The sequence below is a fragment of the Drosophila novamexicana genome, unplaced genomic scaffold, assembly GCF_003285875.2.
Source record: "Drosophila novamexicana strain 15010-1031.04,08,12 unplaced genomic scaffold, DnovRS2.1 tig00000072-arrow-arrow-pilon, whole genome shotgun sequence".
NCBI classification, from domain to species: Eukaryota; Metazoa; Arthropoda; class Insecta; order Diptera; family Drosophilidae; genus Drosophila; species Drosophila novamexicana.
The window spans coordinates 318611-341130 of record NW_020824771.1 but is presented as its reverse complement, the minus strand read 5'-3'; the positions used below and the strand labels follow the sequence as shown (position 1 = coordinate 341130).

The following is a 22520-nucleotide window of genomic DNA, read 5'->3' as shown; positions in this document are numbered from 1 at the left end:
TACGCGGCCTGTACTCGCCTGTAGGTGTGCGTCTCTCTGTGTGCGTGCGTGTGTGTGTGGCATTCAGTGCGCGCATTTCTGTGCTCGTTTATGTGTGTGTGTGTGTGTTATGACAGAGAGTTGACAATAGGCAAATAGGCAAATCATATGCCGCCCACGTAATGTGTGACGAAATTTAAATTCGCCATCTATGCAAATACAATTGCACAAATCGTATACGTGTGTGCCGTACAGAGTGTTTGTGCGCGTGTGTGTGTGTGGATATTCATGTGGATTACCATAAACATAAACAAAGGATTAGAAAGAAACAACAACAACAACAGCAGCAGCAGCAGAAGCAGCGGCCGTCGTAGGGTGAAAGATAAACCCACAGAAGCATTTTTGGGATTACAGCAGCCGCAGTAGAAGAAGAAGCAGCCGCAGAGGAAGAAGAAGTGGGAAGAAGAAGGGGGCTTCGCTTAGAAAATATCACAACATTGCAGTCAGGTGCCTCACAGGTGAGTTTTCGACCCACACTCTTAAATGATGTATTACCTATGCTGCTATGTGCATGTTGCACTTGCGGTTTGCTTTGTATCTGTGTCGGTGTGTGTGTTTGTGTGTGTGTGGCATGTTAAGTGCAATCCATTATGGGGATACATATATCTCCTCTCTTTCTTTGTGTGTGTGTGTGCAACTTTGTTGCTGTAAGTTTGGCAGGCAGAAGACTTGTCTCAGTTTTGGGCGCAAAGCAAAAAAAAAGGGAAATGAAATAAATAAATAACCCATCCATGTGTCAATAAGGATTGCCCTCAATCAGTCTGCCGTTTTGCATGTCAAGTTAAAAGATCTATGCACCGAATACAAGACACCCTTTTAGATGAAAGGCTCGAAGTAGTGAACTTCAAAGTCCTTAGAATAGTTGTGATTCGTCCTGTTCTGGAAAAAACCTTGTCTATGAAAATGCGTTGCATATTGCATATGGAATCGAACTACCCTTTGGCAAGTGCACATATTTGTTTCATATAAAACTCGTTCAACTGCAGCAAAAACCCAAAAAATGTAAATTTAAAAAATGTGCAGAATAATAAAAAAAAAATATGTATAGCAAGGGAAATTCCCGCAGGTGCAACAATAGATGCAAAAGTTTTTCCCACGTTAAAAGTTGCACATTTTCAGTGCGAAAAATAAAGAAAAACTTTTGTTAAGAATATGCATAAAGCATAAAGCGAATAAGAGATGAGCGCACGTAAAAACTAATTGAACAATTTTCGGTATCATTTTTGGCTAACCCAATTTTATTTTTATTTTATTTTTTTTTTTTGATAGTTGAGAACAAAAGTGAATGCCACAAGTTTTCCAGCCAAACGAAAGTTTTTCGACAATGTAAGAGTAAAAGCGGAAAAAAGCTAACTACGATTTCTGCATAGATTATTATTAAAGGGAAATTGCAAAAACTTGTGCGAGTTTCTTAAAAAAATGTAATTCTCGCTTTGTCGATTTTGTTTTATTATCTATAAATGGAGGTATAGGAGAGATGGAGACTTGGGCAGATAAACTATATAGAGGCAAATAATTATTTTATTGACAATTTTACACATCGCAATTCTGATTCCCATCAAGAAATTGCTGGAGGGGGGCGGGGGGTTGCATTGTAGTGAAATATAAGCATTGAGTTATTATAATGTATATTTAAATGGCAATTAGTATAATAATGTATACGATTAATTACATTTTGGTTATTTTAAAAAGTAAATTAAAACGTGAGAGTTTCCCAGTCGGGTATCAACGACTGCTTAATACAGTATAAAAGGAAAATAAGCTATAGAAAGCAATAACGAGAAAAAACATGTCTAAAAGATTTTTCTTAATATTAAACAATCAATCACAAATCATTATTAGCAATCTTTTTTACACTTTATCCCAAGAAAGTAGAGATTGGAATATAACAGCAGGTCGGCAAAGTTTTTTTAAAACTAACTAATATGCTCTTCTTCACAGTATGAGCACAGTATAAAAATCAATTTTAAATTAATAATTTAGACTATATATATGGTTTTTCTCTACGGAATGAACACACTATCCACTGCAAATTCTTATTTATTTTTGTTTTTTCGACTATTTCTCATTCCATTAGAAATGAGCGTAACCCAAATGCAGTTTTTCATTTGCTTGCCACATAGAATATAATCCTCTTATGCTCTTCATGTTTTAATCAGTTCATTGTCACAATGATTGATGTAGGTCGTGAATGAACAGACTTTCGGGTGTTCAGATGTGGGCAAGTCTAGACTCTGCTGCATATGAGCCCATTATTGATTTGAGTGCGGCCAGTTGGGCAAACCCTTAGCCTTCGCTTGTTCAATGTTATGAAAACGCTTCAAAATGCAATCCGCTGCAATTTTGAGTGCATTCATTTTGCTTTCTGGCAACTTTTTTAATTACTCATACAGACTTTTTGTACCATTATTATTATTATTATTATTATTATTATTATTATTATTATTATTTTGTTTTGTAAATATTGAAAAATCGCCGATGCTGCTGCTGCTGCTGCTGTTCATGGGCAACGCTTGTCATAAATATTTTAGCGGCTACGAACCACACATCCACACTCCAACACACACAGCAACAGCAGCAACAGCAGCAGCAGGATCTGTAAAAAATATTCAAAAATAAAAGCGCCCATAAAATTGGCGGAAACCGAACGAGAGGCCCAGGCAGAAATCCCTTTTTATTATCCCAAGCCTAACCAAAAGGATAAAAAGCATGTAGCCATGCTCTAGTCAACATTGCAGCAGCAGATAGAATAGAGCATATCCTGTACTAAAGAGAAATACTTACAGGATAATGCCCAATCAAGGCTTGATCATTTCAACTCAACTGGAATAATGTAGATAAGTTTCTTTCTGGCGCCTCTATAATAAAGATATAGCTTTACAAAGAAGACACATTTGTTATAAGATTTAGACAAGAACTAAGATTGCCGCAGATAGAATAGAGCATATCCTGTACGAGAGAGAATATGTAAAAAGATGTTTGAACTAATTTTATGCCAAATTAAGGCTTTATGGCTGGGACTGAGTTCGAAAAGTGTTACGAAGGCAACTTTAATGAAGTTATAACTGAATTCGCATTTCTTATAAGATTTAGAAAAGAAGCAAGAACCTAGAACAGAACAGAAAGGGGCATACGACAAGGAGTATTCCAAGCAAATAAGCAACTCTTGACATTTGCCGTGATATGCTTATCGAATGGGGGCTACTTTTAATGCCCGACGGCTTAACATTGATTAAATCAAGTAATTAGTATTATTGTTTTAATTAGTTTAAAATAACTTATGACTGTTGAAAAAGAGATTTAACTTCAATAATTAACAGGTTAACAGACTGCTTGATGTGCTCCTTTGCAAAATTTCTTAATTAAAAGGAATTATTTATTAGATTAAACAAACACAACGAGAGCAAAGGGTTTGCTTAACTCGCATTCTTCTCATAATGCTCGAATACAAATTTGAATGGAAAATAAAGGTGTTAATTATTAAAAAAATTACATCAGGTAACATTTTTGATGAACTTCAGATTAAGAGAAGAAGGCAAGCAAGAAAGCATATTACTATTAATTTATTTGTCAAATTTTATTTGATTTGATTTATTTTCAAAATCAATATACTCAAGCACAAGGCACCTGTACAGGGTATTGGCGAACAAAATCAAATAAAATATAAAGCAGCCATTTTATTTTTCGGCAACAATTTTTGTCGCCATCGTTGTCTTTGCTGTGGTTCTGTATGTGTGTGTGTGGGTGTAAATGTATCTGTGTGAGTTGCAGTAAATAAATATACGCGTATCTGATGGGGATTTATGGCGAAGCGGCGCGTTGGGCCGCGGCAATGCATTTGTTGTTGTTGTTCGTTTTGTATCTTTTGCGGAGGGCCTAGGACTTGAATAAATGATAGATTGAAATTTATATAGCCAAAGCCGCCAGCTTTGGCCGTGCCAAGCGCGCCAATTGCACATTTTTAGACAATTTTCGACCTAAAAATGTGCTTTGATTTGGTTTAGTTTGGCTTTTTTTTTATTATTTTTTGGGCCAGGTTAAGTGTGCGTGAGTGAGAGCCAGAGAAAGGGCGAGATTTATGCAATTGTTGGCATAACTATAAATTGTCTAGGTAACAAAATGTATCTATATTATGTGTGTGGCATTTATTTTAGTTGAAATATATACCCTTACCGAAAGTTATGAAATATGCGCGACAAACTTGTTCTCAAATCTATTTTCATTTAATTTATTTGTTGTTTTTACACTCTGAGCAAATGCTGTAAATACTTGGGTTACGCAGCAAATTCTTTTTATTGAAAAGACTTTCTTTTTAAAGGAAATATTCAATTTAATCGTGTATCTTAGGCAAATGTTGTTGGTTGTTAAGGCATTGATTCTTGTTGAAAAACCTTTAGATTTGACTATTTGTAAAATCTGTGAATGTATTTTGGGAACAGACGTAGCCGTGAGACATGTTGCAGCCGTACCTTTTCCATACTTAACTCAATTCAAAGAACTCGCAACAAGAAAACTTAACTTATTTGGACAAATAAATATAAATAGAAATAAATAAATTTATAATAAATTGATGTTTTCTATTGAAAAGGTCCAGACACTTGTTATACATAACATCATCATATGCTGTCTATAGAATTTGTGCCATGTTGAATGCTTTAGATATTTTGTAATGGCATTTGGTTAAAAATTTAATTCATAAAATTTACAATAATTTGTAATGTTTGGCTCTTGTTGATTGCGCGCATAATTTGCATATTTATAAATCACTTTAAGCGCACGCTCACACTCTGTGACTGGCATTGTATTGCTTACATTGCATTTTATTTGTCCATTACATAGTTTTGGAAAATTGTTTAATTATTAATTTTTGCGATTTGCTTTGCGCCAACGCCGGCGGCTTTTGGCTAAAACTCAAACCAAATAAAACATCAGCTCATACAATAGCAAAAGTTCAATAAGAGCTAAGCAAAACAAAGCGGAGAGGGAGTTGGGTAGAAATATAAAATTAAAACATACAGAGTTTGTTTTCTAATAATTAAATTTGCCAACGGTCTGCCTAAGCTCAATGCAGTTTGTATGAGCCAATTGGACAAAACTGGAAAAACTGCAACTTAAATACAATAAAATTGTTGTGCATGCAGATTGAAAATTGATTTTGCTCCTCTTTTGTTTCTAAACTGAATGCCAAACAAATCCCAAGCTGAAATTTATGTTTATTGCAATGAAAATAAAAATCGTTAGAGCGAAAAGTAACAACAGCAATGCGCACCTGTACATTGTTAGCGTGCCTAACAGGTGCAAACGGACATACTGGGCCACATATCAATGAAGCTGGCAGTGTATGTAAATATTAGCATTCGATTGAAGATATTATAACTGCCAAATGATCCAAGTTGTAGTTGGGTCTGAAAATGAAAAACACAAACAAAAGCTGAAGAGAAATATTTATGTGCCATGCACTCAGTGCAATTTACAATCCCAGCGAATGATGGCGCCCCAAGCTTTTACTTGAAGTTTCTATTAAAAGCTGTTTGATTAATATATGCCAGACACTTAAAGCTTTGTCTTCGTAGCTCCTCTTTTCTATATTTTATATATTTTTTCTTTATTATCATGGTATTAAAGATATTATAACTGCCATTTACTTAATGCTCGGTAGTTTAATGGAGCCCCAAGCTTTTACTTAAAGTTTCCATTAGAATCCTTAAGTAATATTCGCCAGGCACTTCTAAATCGCAAAAGCTATAGCTTCTATGTGCTTCAAAAGCTTCTCTCTTGAAACTATGTGCCGTTGACTCAATGCACTTTAAAATCCCAGTGTTAGCCTAATGGAGCCGCTTGGGGCTTAACTTAAGGTTTCCATTAGAATATTCGCCAGGCACTTTTGAATCTTAGCTGAAGCTTTAATGTACCTGAAATCTTGTTGTTTAAACTCCTTTGCCTTCAAACCCACTTTTATGCTTATTTAATATGCTCTTTATAGGCGACTTTAGAGCTTTGGCTTGAGCTTAAAATACATTTATTATGAACAGCTAGCGCAGAGGAGTCAGTTACCAAATATTATAATTTCATGGCAGACATATCTATTGCTTCAATAAATATGCGCGCCGAGCCCAAAAGTCCCACTTGAGCTGATTGGTCTGCGTGTGTGTGTGTGTGTGTGTTGTGGGTGGAAAACAGGCTTTTAATTTTGGCCGCAGCGCTCAAATGTTAATTTCATTTTCCGAGCGCCTTTTGTCTGCAATTGCGTTTAAGGCCAAATAAGTTTAAAAAAAATTATATTCGTATTTAATTTCAATTTCAAAGGATTTTCCATGTATTTATTCAAGGACTTTATCTTGAGCATAAATTACGGGCCAACGAACGGGTGCGGGTCCCATTTGTGCGACGTCTCGTCTGCCGGCAACAACACCAGCTCCAGCTCCAGCTTCTCTTGTCGCTGCCTTTTCACCTACTTTCTAGCCAGGCATAAAGGTGGCCTCCATAGTCCTTACCCAAACATTGTCTGCCCGCAGACGGGGCAGGGTACCTGCTGCTGCCTCTGTGGTGCGTGTGTGTGTGTTAGTGTGTGTGTGAGTGTGTGTGTGTTTGCCAAACTGCGGCTGCCAGGTTATCTTTCACAGTTTCTTCTCTTTACTGGATTGTGTGTCTCCACCTACTCGTGCTTCTTGTCCTGCTGCCCGTTTGTCTGCGTGTGCATTTGGTTTTCATTTACATATGAAGCTCCTTAATAATCCTTTTGTGCAGCAGTCAGCCAGGCGGATAGGGCGGTTGGGCGGGCAGCAGGGGGTGTGCGCACGTGCATACATTTCGTTTTCCGCTCAGTGCGTATAAGGAAATGCTTAAATATATGCAAATCCAGTTAAGTGTAATCATTTAGCGCAAAAAATGCCAGCAATAGCCAACAAAAGCAAACTCAAGCCAGTCAGAAGTAGCTTTGCTCTGCTTCCATTTCCCCTACCCACGCTCGCCCTTCTCTGCCAATTGCGCAAATTAGAATTTCAATGCAACTAATACAAGGGCGTGGCTAACAGCAACAATAACAACAACATCAAGAGCAACAACAACAGCAACAACATCAAGTCAAATATGCCTTTGAATAGAGCTTTACATATTTGTAAGGTAAATATATAGATATGCGCATATATGCGCCTTTTTTGTGGATATTCAAAAAATTTGAATGCCATTAAAAAGTGCTGCCTAGTTTTTTGGGTGCGCCAGACCGACTGCTGCATTAGGGTGTTTCAGTATAATTGATTTTTGGTTTATTATAGGATATATATGTATACATATCTATAATGTATAATACTATTTTATGTTTATTTTTATGAGATGCTAATTTAGGTCTACTTAATGTCTTTTACCTATACTGTTAAATATATATATATATTGAATAATTTTATCAGATTAAGGTTACATGTTTGAGTCTAAAGCATTTTTTATAACTATTCATTAGATCTTGTCTGAGAAACATTATTGTTTATTTCACTTATTACTATATGGTCTTAATTTTTGTATAATATTTTGTTTAAATGTAGCTCGCCTGAAAACACTTTATATATATATAAATGTTGTAGAGAGCTTTAGATATGTATGGTATTATAATCAGACGTTGCGGTTAATCCTATTTTTATTAGTGTAGTAATATTGTGGCCCCATATGTACATATATAATCTCCTAAAGCATGCGATTAGCTTAATATAACCAAATATTTATAATAGCAATTTTTAAAATATTTGTAATATATACGTTGTTAAAATGCAATCTTTTTAATATATAGTATGGGGTATGGGGTATGAAAAATATTAGCTTAAAGCAACTGAATTCTCTGTGAAATAATCAATATCCAGCCTGGGGGATCATTCTTTTATCCATTAAAATTTCTATTCGTTAAATAATTTTCATTTTGTCAGATACGAATTTTCGCACATTGCAATGTAAGAATTATCCTTAAAACGACTTAATCCTCTATTTACATAATACTACTGCGAATGCTCTTTTTATGCACATATGTTCTATGGCAATCAATTAAATTTTATGCCTGAACACCCCTAAGATGCGTGTACATGTATTGCAAAAGCAATGCTCATAAAAATTACGCTCAGACATATGAAGCACATTGACACACATACACACACACACACACACACACACATACTCGCACATCGCATTACCAAGTGTAAATAATAATAAAAATTGCAAAGAGAGAGAGAGAGAGAGAGAGATGAAAAAAAATCCATTAACGCTTTGTGGCATTGCATTTAAGCCGCCTCATCCGCGTTTGCGCTGGCTTCCGGGACAGAGACTGAGGCTAACGAGCGAAGTTAGTTTAAATTCTAGCGCAGTGGCAAACAAATAATGCTTGACGGCAGAATACCCTGTACTGTCAGCTCTTACAGCATTTTAGCTTGTGCTGGCTGAAAGCTTTAAAGTTTACATTTTGCATATTTTTAAAATAATTCCTCTGCCTGTTGCATACAGTTGCATAACTGCACATAACGCTGTAACTTTCCCGCCTAATGGGTACGGGGTATAATTATGAGAAAAGATAAAAAAAATAAAATGTTATACATAATGAATGCAAATGCTTTGCGCTCATAATTTCATCATAAACAGCATCAGACGAGCGGCGCTCGTCTAAGCTTTCATCATCATCATCAGCATCGTCATCATCATGCGTATCATCATGACGCTGTTGCCTCATCTTTGCGGTGACGCTGCAGACTGTGCTGTGGTCTGGGCCGCAGGACGTTTCATGTGTCTGCAACGGATATGAAGGCATCACAAACAGGCCGAGCCGAGTGCCAAAAGAGAACCGAACTGTGGACTGCGACAAGCAGCAGGACGAGGTTGCCTATTTTTCAAAAAACGCACAGCATAAGGATAACAACCTCTTAACCTAGTTTGGCTGCGTCAACTGGCGGCAACTGCGAGCCGACTGCAGCCGTGTCATGTAGGCAGGTCCTGCTGCTGCCTCTGCTGCTGCGGCTGTTTCTGATCCTGGGCATATCATGCCTGGTACCATTTTAAATTGAACTGTGCGCATTTAAGCGTAAACTGACAGCTTGGAAAATCGAAAGCAAAATAAATTGTCTAGTGAACTTGGTGGTCTACAGCTGAGCTGGTTGTAGCCGTTGGGCTTACTGTCAGACAGCAGAGGCAGCCAACAGCCGGGAGCCAGTATCCACTATCCAGTATCCAGGAGCAGCTAAGGCATTCAGCCTCGGCCGGAAGTGGCTCTCAGCTTGTGCTCCGCATGGCTATTAATTGAAATTCGTTGCTGCTGCTGTTGCTGCTGCTGCGCTTAAAGGCCGAGCTGGCAAAAGTTTTAAAAGCTGCCCAAACTGCCCGGACCCGTGCTGTCGAGTATTGTGTCACACGCAGCCTGGGCCTTAAAGGACATTAGAAACAGGCGGCGAAATTTGTCGCCTCACTTTCGCTCCCTCTCGCTCCTTTTTCTAGGCGCAACTTATGGCACCCAACTATTCAACTACCCCCGAATAAATTCCATTTGCATATTTATATACATATATACCTTATATTTATATGTGTGTGTGTCTTTGTATATATTGCATATCCCTTTTCGGCGCGTGAATAGCTATACGGCTTACATAAAAAAATATCCATTTGCATATCTATGGGCTACTCACAACTTCAACTAAGATAACCAGTTTTCAGCCTCGGCTTGTTAGCACAATTCCTGCGGCCTTGATGAACTGCAATTGTGCTCTTGTTCAGGTAGTATCCCGGCCAGCTAGCTCTTGTACCTGAACAGCGGGCTATTCAAAGTCATATTTGAAATGTGTTTCTAATGATCAGACGCCTGTGTTTGATTAAATTAGGCATGCAAGGGGTTTCGGTTTTGATAGGGCAAAAGGTTAAAGGCTGCGATAAGCCTAATCCGGCGACAGATGCACAAACTCTGCTGTGAAAGTGTAAACGGGCATATTGATGCCGTGCTAGATACATCTAGTTATTCGGGCGACTCTCCGTGTTTGCGTAAAGGCTGAGCAGCTTCTGTTTTATATTTGTCTTTAACCAGCTCTAACAAGGTGTGGCAAATCTTATAATTTTTTAATTGCATCTTAATCTTTCACATCTTTACCCCCAACGTCAGCTTAAGTCAATGCCCTGCAGCTCACAGTTTTTGAGTTATTTACATCTTACTTACTTAAACATGGGCTTATTCATTTGACACATTGTTCATTAGACTCCCAAAGATCAGGCAAGTTTTTTGCTTGACAAATCTCTCGAATGACCAGCTTTTTTTATCACCTCGTCTTTTTGAGTTTAGATGTTAAATATCTACACATGCTTTCAATTTTCTTTTATAACATGTTTATAGATTTTGGTTCGATTTAAGAAAACTCAATAATTTTGAAACTATTCCATATAACTTTTATTTAAATATTGTTTAATTCGATTATATTAAGTGAATCAGTGATAAATATTAAAGCGAAACTTTTTTATATAATTTTCATTCCATTTTGTCCAGTCATAACCTCGCTTCACTCTCATTTTATGTCCTAACACATACTTGAATAGCTAGCAGCTATTATTCCAATGAAATCGAATCTCACCTGCTGTTCTCCAGCCCCCCCTCCCCATCTCCCTGTTTGCCAACAACTTTAGCAGTTAACTCAGTGGCGCTTCTTGTGAAGGGGTTTTACGGCTAGTTTTTGAAACTTTTGCGCACAGCGGGTTCGGGTCGCCGTCAAGCTGGCTAAAAACTTTTTCACTATGCCATTCATATATACTACATATATATATGCGTATGGGTGTGTGTGTGTGTGTGTGTGTATGTACTACGTTTACTACTTAAAGTTTGCTTTTTGTCTTTGCATATTTAGCTGAGAAAAAAAAAACGTAGATAAAAAGCAAGAGAGAAGAAAAGTTGACGTACTTGGGGCTTTTACTATCCAAATTGTGCGCAAATTAATTGAACGCAAAGAACGCAGCAGGCAAACACTGTCTCCTGTCCCTGTCCCCTACTCTGTCCCCGTTCCCGTCCCCGTCTCTGTCTATGTTCCTGTGCTGAGGCTGATCCTGTGCCGTGTGCTGACCAAACGCTTTGCATGTTCAACCTAAAACGCTTGCCAGTTCGCTGCAAGCAAAATTGTGTGGAGGTAAAAGAAAAACACCAAGTTTTCTTGCTCAATTTTTTTTTTTTTTTTACTTTTGCTTCTTTTAGCCACTCATTTTTTACACGCTGCGTCTGCGGCAGTCCTTGGTCCTGGAGCCCTGTGCCTGGCAGCTCGGCAGCTCGGCAGCCCGGCCGGCAGCCGTCTGCCTGCTAATCCAGGACAATAAGTGTTTGTCGTTGGGATTTAGACAATTATTCACGTTAAGTTGACGTCTGAGTCGGGGCCCAGGCAACTGACAGTCGCCAACGCCAACGTTTTGTTATTTTCGACTTTGGCTCGAGAACGTTTCAATTTGTCCCGGCTCCGTTTTTCTCTGTGCGCATATACCCATATCCCCATATACTCATATACCCAATGCCGATTGCCAGTTTCGTCTGCTTTTTGCCGCTTTTGTTCCTGCCACAGTTTGTATTATAAGCGCATTAGGTTTTAAGGTGTCAGCAGTGGCACTCGCGTTGATATGTCATCTGGAAGTAATTTTTATTTATTCGCCCGCTAAGTCGTCTGGCAATTTTATGATGACATTTCGTTTCCAAGGATTTTCGCGAACATTGCCATATAAATTTTAATATAAAAGCCCCGCTCTTGAAAGCGCTTTATTTGATTTCGTCGCCACAATAAAACTGGCGACACAGCTGAACCGAACCGGGTGTGCAACTTTTTACGCACTGACAAGTGCTCCTCCTTCTACTCCTTTCCCCCTATCCATCGCCTGCGATGCCCAATAGCCGAAAGCCCAATCATCCAATTGCTGGGCGTCACATGTGCCGCCCAGTCTCTGGTCACGTACCGAACATAAAAGTATTTACAAATAATATTTCCATATGGTAAGACGTGACAAAGACTCAAATTAGCGTTTGCCGTTTATCTGCCCGGGTCCAGAGAGTTGCCCTCCTCCAAATAATAATATAACCTGCAGGTCGCTCCATAAACTTCCGGTCATAAACAAGAAAACTCCGTGGAAAATTTTAGCCCCAAGTATACGTCTCGTAAATATACATAATATCGTAGTCGACAAAATGTTTGCACATAATTTTAATGTTTTCTGATTGAACCTTTGGCGAAAAGTTTTTCGCCCCAACATCGAAGTTAAAGGATCTGGCTGCCGAAACTCCGCTGGCACATCAATTTAATTTCATGTTTGATATTTTTAATGGTTTCTTTTTTTTTATTTTGTTTTTTAATAGTTGATTGCTGTTCGGCAGTTTCGCGTTTGTTGCGGTCGCGTTTGCCTGGTTTTTGGGTTTTGTTTTTCTTGGCATTGAAATTGCCGGTTAGCAATTTTAATGACTGCATTTGGCGGTAAAGTTTTCAAGTTAAATGACTCAAATTTGATGTGCATTTAGCTTATATGGACCTGTGCTGCCCTGAAGTTCTGATTGCAATTTGCTCCGCAAATGTTTTACTCTAACATAAGATGCTTGTGGCAACAGCAGGTGGTTGTATCAAAAGTTTTGCTCGAACTTTACTTGGCTAAATTATCTAACATGACAGGCAATAATAATTGATGTAGCAAGCCCTAAACAAGCTCAGAAGTTGTAATTTTAAAATATAAATAAACGGAGAAGTGACTTGAACGCAAATTTGTAGTTGAGCAAGAAAATTTATGAAGTGAAGTACAATCAAAAGAAAGCTTTAAACATAGCTAAAGTCAAGGCGTTAAATTGTGCTGTTTAACTTTGGGGCTTGTCTTTTTTTAAATCGTGTTGATTTTGGCACAAAATTAAAAAAACTTTCTCAAGATGAATAAAAACATTTGACTTGTAAAAGCAAATTACTGAAATGAATATGGAAAAAATTCTTCACTTAAAGCAACAATCTTTGTATTTAAGTATTTTGGAAAACATCAAGCTGCCATTTGATGAGCTTTACAGCTTCTGTTGTGTGTGTGTGGCCTATGCTTATCTAAGCCCCTTATCAGCCAGATCGACAACATTGTGCATAAAACATGCTGTAGCAATACGTATTTATCATGCACAAAGATTTATCTAACAAAACACCGAAGGTGATTTGATTTCAAATCGAATACATTCCCACAAACCCAATCAATTTCCAATCCCATTCCAGCTCTCTAATTGTATACGCACAACTTGGCTTTTATAAGTCGTCTGCCTTCCAAGCCCAACCCCTTCCGCCACCCCACAACCGCCCACAACAGAATTTACCCCGTTCTGCACATGTGCTGCTCTGGCTTACCTGTCGTTTTGTAATGCAAATCTTTTGCTTTCATCTGCTTGTTATATATCGCAAGCTATTAACCAAAAAAAAAGAAAAAGAGAAAAGGCAGGAAAGAAGCTGAGGATTCGCATTTCTATGCCGTTTTGCTACCAGCTCCCAGCCTACGCGTTTGTGTGTGCGTGTTTGCATTTGCATTTGAATCATTCGTTTGTGCGAAATCAGATTAAATCGCATAATCGAATCTTATGCTATATATAAACGATGACAAAGACTGATGCAGGCAGCCACCCATCCAACCAATCACCAACGACAACAAAACGGCAACCAGTCAACGCAAAAAAATCGAAAAAAAGATGAAGAAATTATGTATTATATAAAAATCAATAGCGACGTATTGAAAATCCTATGCACATAAACCGGAGCACGTACAAAACGTTCTGTAAAAAAAAAAAAAGAAAACATAAAAAAAACCAGCGAAAAAACCACAGCCAGCCACAACAGCAGCACCAAAGTTATCCAGACACATGCGGCAAATACTTTTCAAAGTGAAATCTCATGCAGGAGAAAAAAGTACAATACATATATACATGGGGCAACATAGTCAACGAAGGGCTGTAATACCAGTTGAATCTTTGCCTTTTTTTGTGTCTCAGCTGATCAGAACAAAAAAAAAAAACAAAAGGAAAAATACCTTATGACAGCAGCTGAAAAATCAGCCTTCGATTAATCTTGGGGAACTGTTTAGTTATAGGAATTCAACGTTTCTATGATATATGTGACAGTTATCCAAGTTTTTGCCTTCAACCTTATTGCATTGGCTTTGGTTAGCTTGAAGCGCACGCATTGAGCTTGCTTTCGCTCTTTAGGCTGTTTTTCGTTATAATTCGCAAAGAGTTATAGCATTGAAAGGGTGATATGGTGTGCAGACCAGAAGCTAGGAATCAAGTCTGTCCAGGATAGTAAGGATTAAATATATGAAATTAACTAAGCTAGCATTCATATGATAATTGACGATTAATCCAATTGCCATTGTCAGCCAGTGTCATTCGCACTTATTCGGTAGCTGTTTATCTTTTCAGCTGTTTGTCTTTGGTTGAAAATTCAAATTAACCCGATCATAAGAGGCAAGATAAGACAAAGTCGATACCTTTTTGACAGCGCTTCCATTTTTACTCCCAGCTTCCCCGCCCCTTTTGTCATACTTTGTTTACTCACACTTTGTGCCACATTTTTAACTTCAAATTAAGTTTGTGTGCACGTAGTAAACACAACAACAGCAGCAACAACTCAAGCTGAACCTTTTTTGCCTTTGATTTTGCTTGGTTTTTCTTTGCCACGCTTGCACTTTTGCCAAGTGGCCAGAGCTGAGCAGAGCTCCTTACAACTGAGCTTCTCGAGGCTGTGAAAATAGTTCGTTAGCCTTTCAAAAACTAAATTGTATTTTCCCAAAAAAGGGCAGGCAGCAAGCAGGCAGACTCTGTTGGCTGGTTGTCGGTAGTGGGAGGGGGCAGGGGGGCGTGTTAGTGTGCGGGTGATTGGTTTGAGCTGAGCGAAAACCAAATTATTGGCATTTATTTCTCGTTTTGAGTTTGCGACAACCCCAACCGCCCCCCGACAGGACTACAGCACAACTGAAGCATCTAATGCGCTTTGGCCTCCAATGAGGGGCTGGCGTTTACCAGTCGATAGGGGGCCTGGGGCGGGGCGGGGGAGCTGCCCATTTTATGCTTCTAATGCTGCCTAATTAGCAGCTTGAATGCGCTAAGACTACAAAGCAGCTGTGTAACAGCAGGCAGGCAGAGCAGGAAAACTCTGGGGAGTGGAAAACTTTTGGCAAATTGAAAATGCGCAAAATGACTTTGACCAGAAATCCCAAATGCCAATTGGCAAGTCACAATAGCAGAAAAATGCTGACTAAGCGAGGCGGCTGATGAAATACCCTCGTAAAGGTATCAAATACGGGAGGGCTTCTCTCTCCGTCTCTCTTTCTCACTCTCTCTGTGTGCGTGTGCGTGTGAAAATCACACAAACTGTTTACCTAGATCATTTTTGCAGCAGTTGTTCTGAGGGTAAATTAAGTTGCCGAAGGATTAATCAATTTGGTAGCCTATATCAAAACACATGCATGACTGGGCTGCAACCAATTTGCGCATGTGATCAATGCTGATGATGATGACGCTGACGATGATGATGATGATGATGATGATGATCGACAACAATAAGGATATATGTGAAAAGGTTTTGTGATTGTTCTTTTTGTGTGAACTGAAATGGAAACGCTGCAGATGTTTCCAAATAGTTGAGAGCATTTAGCGAGCAGTCATGAAATGCGAAAAACTATTTAAATTGCCAGTGAAATTGCAGTGTAATATGCTGTTGACAGATTCGATTTGCCTTAAGAGCTTAAACCTTTTGGGAATTATAAGCGCACAGCCTGGCGAATTGTCTATTAACATGATAGCTCACTATGCAGCGCACATGTTATGCCACATCGTGATATCTAGTTTTGCCCTTTTCCATTTAGTTAATGATTATTCATACTCAAGCCCAGGCAATCCAGTTTCAACACTTGGTTCAACTAACCTTTCCCCACCTGAGCGAAAAGACGCTCCATCAAGTCGCGCCACATTTGTAACTTGCTGCTATTAACCGAACGTTTATGATAGCTCGCCTCGTTAATCCGTGCCTTATGACCATTAAAGTCAAGCGCTTGCAGCTCGCACCTCGCCCCGCTAATCATTAAGCTGTTTTTATGCGCCTATCAATGTCTTGGTCTATGCCTGCTGCTGCCGCTGTGCTCCTTGGGGGCCACCTCTAAAAACTGTTTTTAATTGCTTAAACTTATTAAGCAGCTGCCACTGCAACAAAACTTGGATCCTGCCACCGCCCTGTGCTGGCAACTACTTTGTATTTGCCTCATATCCTTCAAAAACAAAAGCAAAAAAAAGTGCAAGACGTTGCTAAACTTTTTTGTTGTTGTTGTTCTTGTTGCATAGACAAAGAGTCTCGTCTGCAGCTCAGTTTGTAGCCTCAGCCTCAGACGTAGCTAAGGTCAGCAACTTTTATTTCTTGGCCAACACTTGCGCGCAAACGCTTTTTGTTGCAAATGGCCAAGGAGGCGCGGCAGGCAGGCGGAAGGCGGGCAGGCTCTCTTTGCAGCAAGCTGAAGTGGCTCGAAGCATCGTCATCGTTGTTGTTGTTGTTGTTGTCGAACAGCGTTTGCTTATCTTTTTTATTGTTCTTGGCCAACATCGAAGCAAAGTCTGGAGCTCGGCTGCATTTTGGCATTTTGCAACGTTTTTGAAGTTTAATGCCAGAGTCGTGCCTCATATTTCGATGGAACAATAGACGACCAAAAACCAAAGGCGTGCCAAAGGGGGCGGAGGTGTGTGTACTTTGGTGGTTGTTGCCTTTGCCCTGGCCGGGGTAATCCGCCTCAGTTTAGCACTTGAGCAGCAGCGTCCTCCGCTCTGGCCGGGCCGCACGGATTTGTATATTGTTGTATTGTTCCTGCTGATGCTGATGCTGCCCCCCATTTCAACACGCGGCGATGCGGCTGCAGATTGAGCAAAAGTTGCTGTTGCCAGTTACCAGTCGTTGTTGTTGTTGCTGTTGTTGGTGCTGCTGCTGTTGCCGCTGGGAAGTGTGAACATTTTGGGCAACACTCTCAGGTGGTTGCAGGAGAGCTTGCTCAAAAGGTGTTGGTAATGATGATTTTGAATTATTCATGATTCACGACGATTGAAATTATTTGCGCGCCCCGTACGTTCGTTCGATGCGATGTTGTTGTCGTCCTCTTGTTGCTGTGGCTGTTAAACTTTTGCGCGTGTTTGCCTCGTCGTGGCACTTATAAGGCCTGCCACAACAATGCCCCGCATTATGCGAGCCAGCTTCGTCTTGTGTCTTACCTTTTCTGCTTTATGTTAAATCATTCAAATTGAAAAAAACTACAATAACAGCTAAGGGCACCGACGATGTGCCAATGTTTGTCCAATGTCTGCAATGGGCTCTGCCTGGCGGTTTGAGCGTCATGTGGGTGAGGGGAATCGGAATGTTCTCAGGGGAGGCTGTCTGCAACAGTGCGACTTATCGTTAGGGCGCAAGTGTCATTCGAAATATGCTGATGTGCCGATTGTGTGTGCGCGAGTGTGTGTGTGTGTGCTGCGGGCATTTCGTTGAATTGGTTTGCCACTTTAGTTTTGGGAATGCTCTTTGTTTGTCGTGGCATTATAAATTTGAGTTGGGTTTGATGGTTGAACCTTTGTTTCGGCCTTGGTTCACGGATAGATGCAGCTATTTAATTATACTTCAACTGGCTCTGGGCGCACCTTAGCCATAACGAAATCAACTAGTTTGACTCATACGCTTTAATTTGTTATTGAAAAATGAATAAGCTTTTCAATATGTAAAGGTGCTCAAGATGTCTTCAGATTTCTACTAGTTGCTCGAGTTTTTTTTTGACTAGTTTTAGGAGCCAAAGTTTTAAGTAAATCTACCTGTTTTGTATCCTTTCGTTTGACTTGGTAATATTTTAACACTTTTATGAATGATAGCATACAAGATAATAATGAAAATGCTTGCGCATAGAGGCATCCTTTCTAGTATTTCCCATATATTCCCTGATTTGCAATAATTTATATTTTGTTTATATCATTCACATAACCTTATGAACTCATTGTGCCGCCTTGGCTTATTGCCTACATTCACATATGTTTCTTTGTGTGCAATCATAAGCCCAATTATCTTATTTATCAAGCATTTGCTCTCAACACTTCAACACTTCTCCTCTACAAACAGGCATACACATGCACACAACAAAATACTTCCCACAACAGTGCCAAAAGCACTGCCCTAGTAATTTTTAGTTGAGCACAAACACAGCGCAGAAAGATCTGCCTCGTGTACGAGTAGAGTTCGACTGTGTTGTACTTCCCACAAATTATCACAAATTAGACGCAGTTGCGAGATCCGCACGGGTACACGGTATGGAGCACATGTTTCAATCAAATTAAACTCGAACTCTGGCCACACTCACGCCAGCGAGAAAAAAATGGCCCAGCTGCATGCGGACACACATACTACATATATTTGATGGCACATAATTTTGCGATGCATGCCGATGTGCATGGTGATAGCCAGAGAGTTTTCGGGGGAGATGTTGAATGGGGGAAACACTATGAGCGTAGCCTGATGCCTTCCTCATAACCAACACGTACGAACAATTCACAGTCATCCCAGAGGCTCACTCGATAGAGGTGCTAATGCTGATCAACAGCAACTGATACCAACCGAGTCGCAGTCAGAAATAATGCAAAGAAGCAGCAGCAACAACAACAACAACAACAATGGGCATTGCCATAACAATGCTCGTGGCCCAGGCCCAGACCCAAGCATTTTTGCTATAGTTTTGAGCTGCCTTCGCTCGGCTTTGGTGCACAAAAATTAAGTCGGGTCCAGCCAAAAGAAGCCCAAGAAGCCCAAACAATGCAGCCGACGACCGGTCGCAACGCCCGCTGGACGTGTATCTGATGCGGCTTCAACTTCACGGCAGACTTCAAGCCACAGTCTCAGTCCCAGTCCCAGTCCCAGTCTCAGTCTCAGTCCCAGCCGCAGTCGCAGGCGCAGTCCCAGTCGCAGTCCCAGTTCGTAACACAAATCATCTTCCAGCGCTCACGAAATTGTTGCGCAAACTAAAAAGCCAGCCAAAAAAATACAAAAAAAAACAACAGAAAAAAAAAACAGAAATCAGAGTAAAGAGCCAAAGCGTGAGGCTGGCAAAACAAAAGGAGGCGTTGGTGTTGGTGTTGGCTGATTGTTGTTGCCTGTTATTGTTGCTGTTGCCTGTTATTGTTGCTGTTGCCTGTTGTTGTTGCTGTTGTTACCTGTATGGCACCAGCGAACTGGCAGCTTAGCTTTGGCCAGCGATTGGCCTGCAGTATGTGTGAACTGGTAAAACGTGACACATTTATATCACTTCGTTTGAATCACAAAATAATAATAAATATAATAGTAAGCCGCCGCTGCCGTTGCCGTTGTTGTTGCCGCTGCCGCTGCCGTCGTCTGCGATTCTCCCAGGCCTTGGTCTCTGCTGAGACTCTGCCGTGCCCATGTGCATAAAAACAATTTTCGTATATACAAGTTTTGACCTGGGTAAAATCGACATTTTGCCTGGCAGCAACAACTACTACTAATAAAATATTTGAAAAAAAAGCTTCACAAGCTATTGGAATGTGTTGATAATCCAGGCAATACCCTGTAGCCTTTAGCTGGATTTATGTATATATATTTGCATATCACAGATGCGATTTTTATTTTTTTGGCTAGCCAAGTAGGTAGATGAGTTAGCTGCAGGGCAAAAACTCTAGGAAAGTTGTGCTTAGTTTTCTTTCAGTGTCGAAAGAGCTCAAGCATAATAAATGTGTTGAGTTGTTTGTTGAAAATATACATAAATACATCGGAATTTGCAGAATCAAGCAAATGTACTTGCTAAAGCAAATCGAAAAGCTTTTAATATTATACACCTTCTCGAGAAAGTAGCTAGACTTAAATATCTCCTGCGAATTTAATATCTATTTGTAATGTTTTGTGTATTCATTCTTCTAAAAAATTGGCATTATTTTTGTAAAGTATATTTGTAATTAATTCTTTTTTCTGAATAATTAATAATGAAATGAAAATAATTTAAATTTGATCAATTTTAATTGGGCATATTTGTATGGAATTTTTCTATTGTATTTAACAAAAGTATCATTATTTATCATAAATGAAAACAAAGAATGGAAACTCAGCGGAGATAAGAGTAAAGACCTTTTCAATAAATTGTAAAATAAATAAGTGAGAGCTTTATATATATTGTCTATATCTTTGCTTATTTTTGTAACATTTTATAGAGCAGTATGCGAGAATAATAGAAGTAATTTCTCTAGGAAAAATACAGTGAGTCAATTATATGCTTTCCATCCAGGCAGCACTTGAACCTTTCTAAATCAGCTTTCCACATAACTAACAAGCTCTATTAAGACTTTGCAGGGCATTATAAAATTGGCCCAGACACTTGGCTAGCTGTTGGTCGATAAAAAAAGAGTGAGAGGTTTTACTTATTGTGGGTTGGATGGAGCTGCTGCTGCTGCTGTTGCTGCTGTTGCTGCTGGCCCATTTGACAATATACGAAATATTGCACCCCTGGGCATGGGCCTGCCAACAGGAACAGCGTATCTTCCTGACCAGAGTTGTCAACGTGCAACAGCAGCGACAGCCAGAGACGAACGTCGGATGTATTTGTGGCGTATAATGTTACATCTGCTTAGCGGAAAGATAAATCAACGAAGCCGCTGCAACAGCAGCAGCAGCAGCAGTGGCAGCGGCAACAGCAGCAGCAGCGGCGACGGCGGCGACGGCAGCAGCGCCAAACGTCGCACTCAAGTTGACAATGATAAATAGTGAAAAAGCGCCAGGCAAGCGAGCAACAGACGCAGATAGATAGACAGAGAAAAGGGGGGGGGGGGGGCGGCAAAGGGGCGGGGTGACGGCGCTCGATGGTGTTGGCGATGATGCCCCAGACGGGCTGGAAAAGCTCGACCCGTGCTGTGTGTGGCAAGTGCTGGTGAAAGTTTTTCGCTCGTTTCGTGTGTAGCGCGCGTTGATTGAAGTAAAACATTTCGATTAAAGTTTATGAAATGGCAACTTTTGTTGTTATTGTTGTTGTTGTTGTTGTTGTTGTTGTAGTTGCAGAGTGCAAATAACAATGAGATCCCAGACGACATTGTCGACCATAAACTAGCTACGTTGAAATTATTATATATGGGTGGGCGATGGCAACAACAAAAGGAAAACTAGAACCTAACGAGCTATGAGCACAGCAGCAGTTGATTAAAAGTTTGCACAACTTATAAAAGGCTAAGGGTGTTCTACTGGATATGGGGTGGGGGATGGGGGTTGCCGGTTGCAGGTTGAGCACTATATCGAACAGGAAGGCACACAAAAAGTTGTAGTGGCTGATGGGATGCTGCTTGCACTTTGGCCCGAGGCATCACTTGGTCTGGGATAGATCAGGTGCCGTTGACAGTTCCTTTTTTGGCTGCCACAGCAAGAGAGAGAGAGAGAGGGTGGGAGAGAAGCTAAGCAACCAGGCCGCAAAGACCGAGAAACTTTTGTTGCACAAAATATAGAAAATAAATAAAGCTTAAGGCGTTGAAATTATTGTGGGCGTGGTCACTGTCTTGGCTGGCAACTAAATACGCTTTGAGATACAAAATTTAAATATAAATAAAGTGCCAAAACTAAGTCCCAAAGAAGTGTGCAACAAAATAAAAGTGCGGTGTCCAAAGTCTAGTTGTTGCGAGTGGAAGATGCAAGGCAGCAAACTCGTCGAACAGCTGCAGGATTATGCAGGAGGCTGCGGTGGCCAGGACGTTCGGCGACAAAAAATAAAAAAAATACCCCTAAAGGACGCAGCACTAAAATAAATAAATAAAAATGCTACAAACTGGCATTAAAGGTAAAGCGACAAACGCAACAAACCCGGGACCAAAGCACGAATAAAACTGTAGATAGTCGAGAGCTGTAGGGTCGCCTAGGTGCCAAAGGTTGCCCAGGGGGGGAGAAACCGAAAATAAAGACGGCGGCGGCTGCAGAGACTGAATTGTAGGGCGCGAATGGTGAGCAGAGCTAAAGCGTCTAGCAGGGGCTCGGATCTAGGCACCAAGCCGGTCCAGCCTTTCGGTAAGGGTAGCTGAATGCTCAACTTGAATGCAAATAGCGCTGGCAGCAACTGAACTGAAAAAAGGGGTGACATTTCAGCTAGCCGAGGGTCGGGGGCCGAGGCAGCCAAGCGCAACAATCAGCGAACTGGACATGATGGGTATGTTTTGTAACGATGTTAGCTGAGAATGCGTTGAGTACTAACATCTTGCCCTCGGCTAGATACGGTTAAGCAATTAGCCAAGTTAGCCAGCTTGGGTAAGGGTAGCTCAAAAAATTGTCGCATAATGAAGAGTTTACTACGTTTTTGAGCAAGAACTGTGGAAATACATTAAACAAAATTGGTCGAAGCGCAAATGTGCTCAAGGGTTAAGACTACAGCCAGCTGACACTGTCGTCTCTCTGGGTAGTTCCAATTGGATTGACAAGAGCCTTCAAGCAGCACTCTCAGCAGGACTC

At 40.2% G+C, this 22520-nt stretch overlaps 1 protein-coding gene across 1 annotated transcript in view; it reads left to right on the top strand.

Moving 5' to 3' along the window:
- The first annotated feature begins 353 nt into the window (after positions 1–353).
- LOC115771552 (MOXD1 homolog 2) overlaps positions 354–22520 on the top strand; it is a 125950-nt gene continuing 103783 nt past the window's right edge. Inside the window, exon 1 of the mRNA XM_030717297.1 lies at positions 354–497. The gene's annotated coding sequence lies outside the window, so the exon portion shown is untranslated. The remainder of the gene's footprint in view (positions 498–22520) is intronic.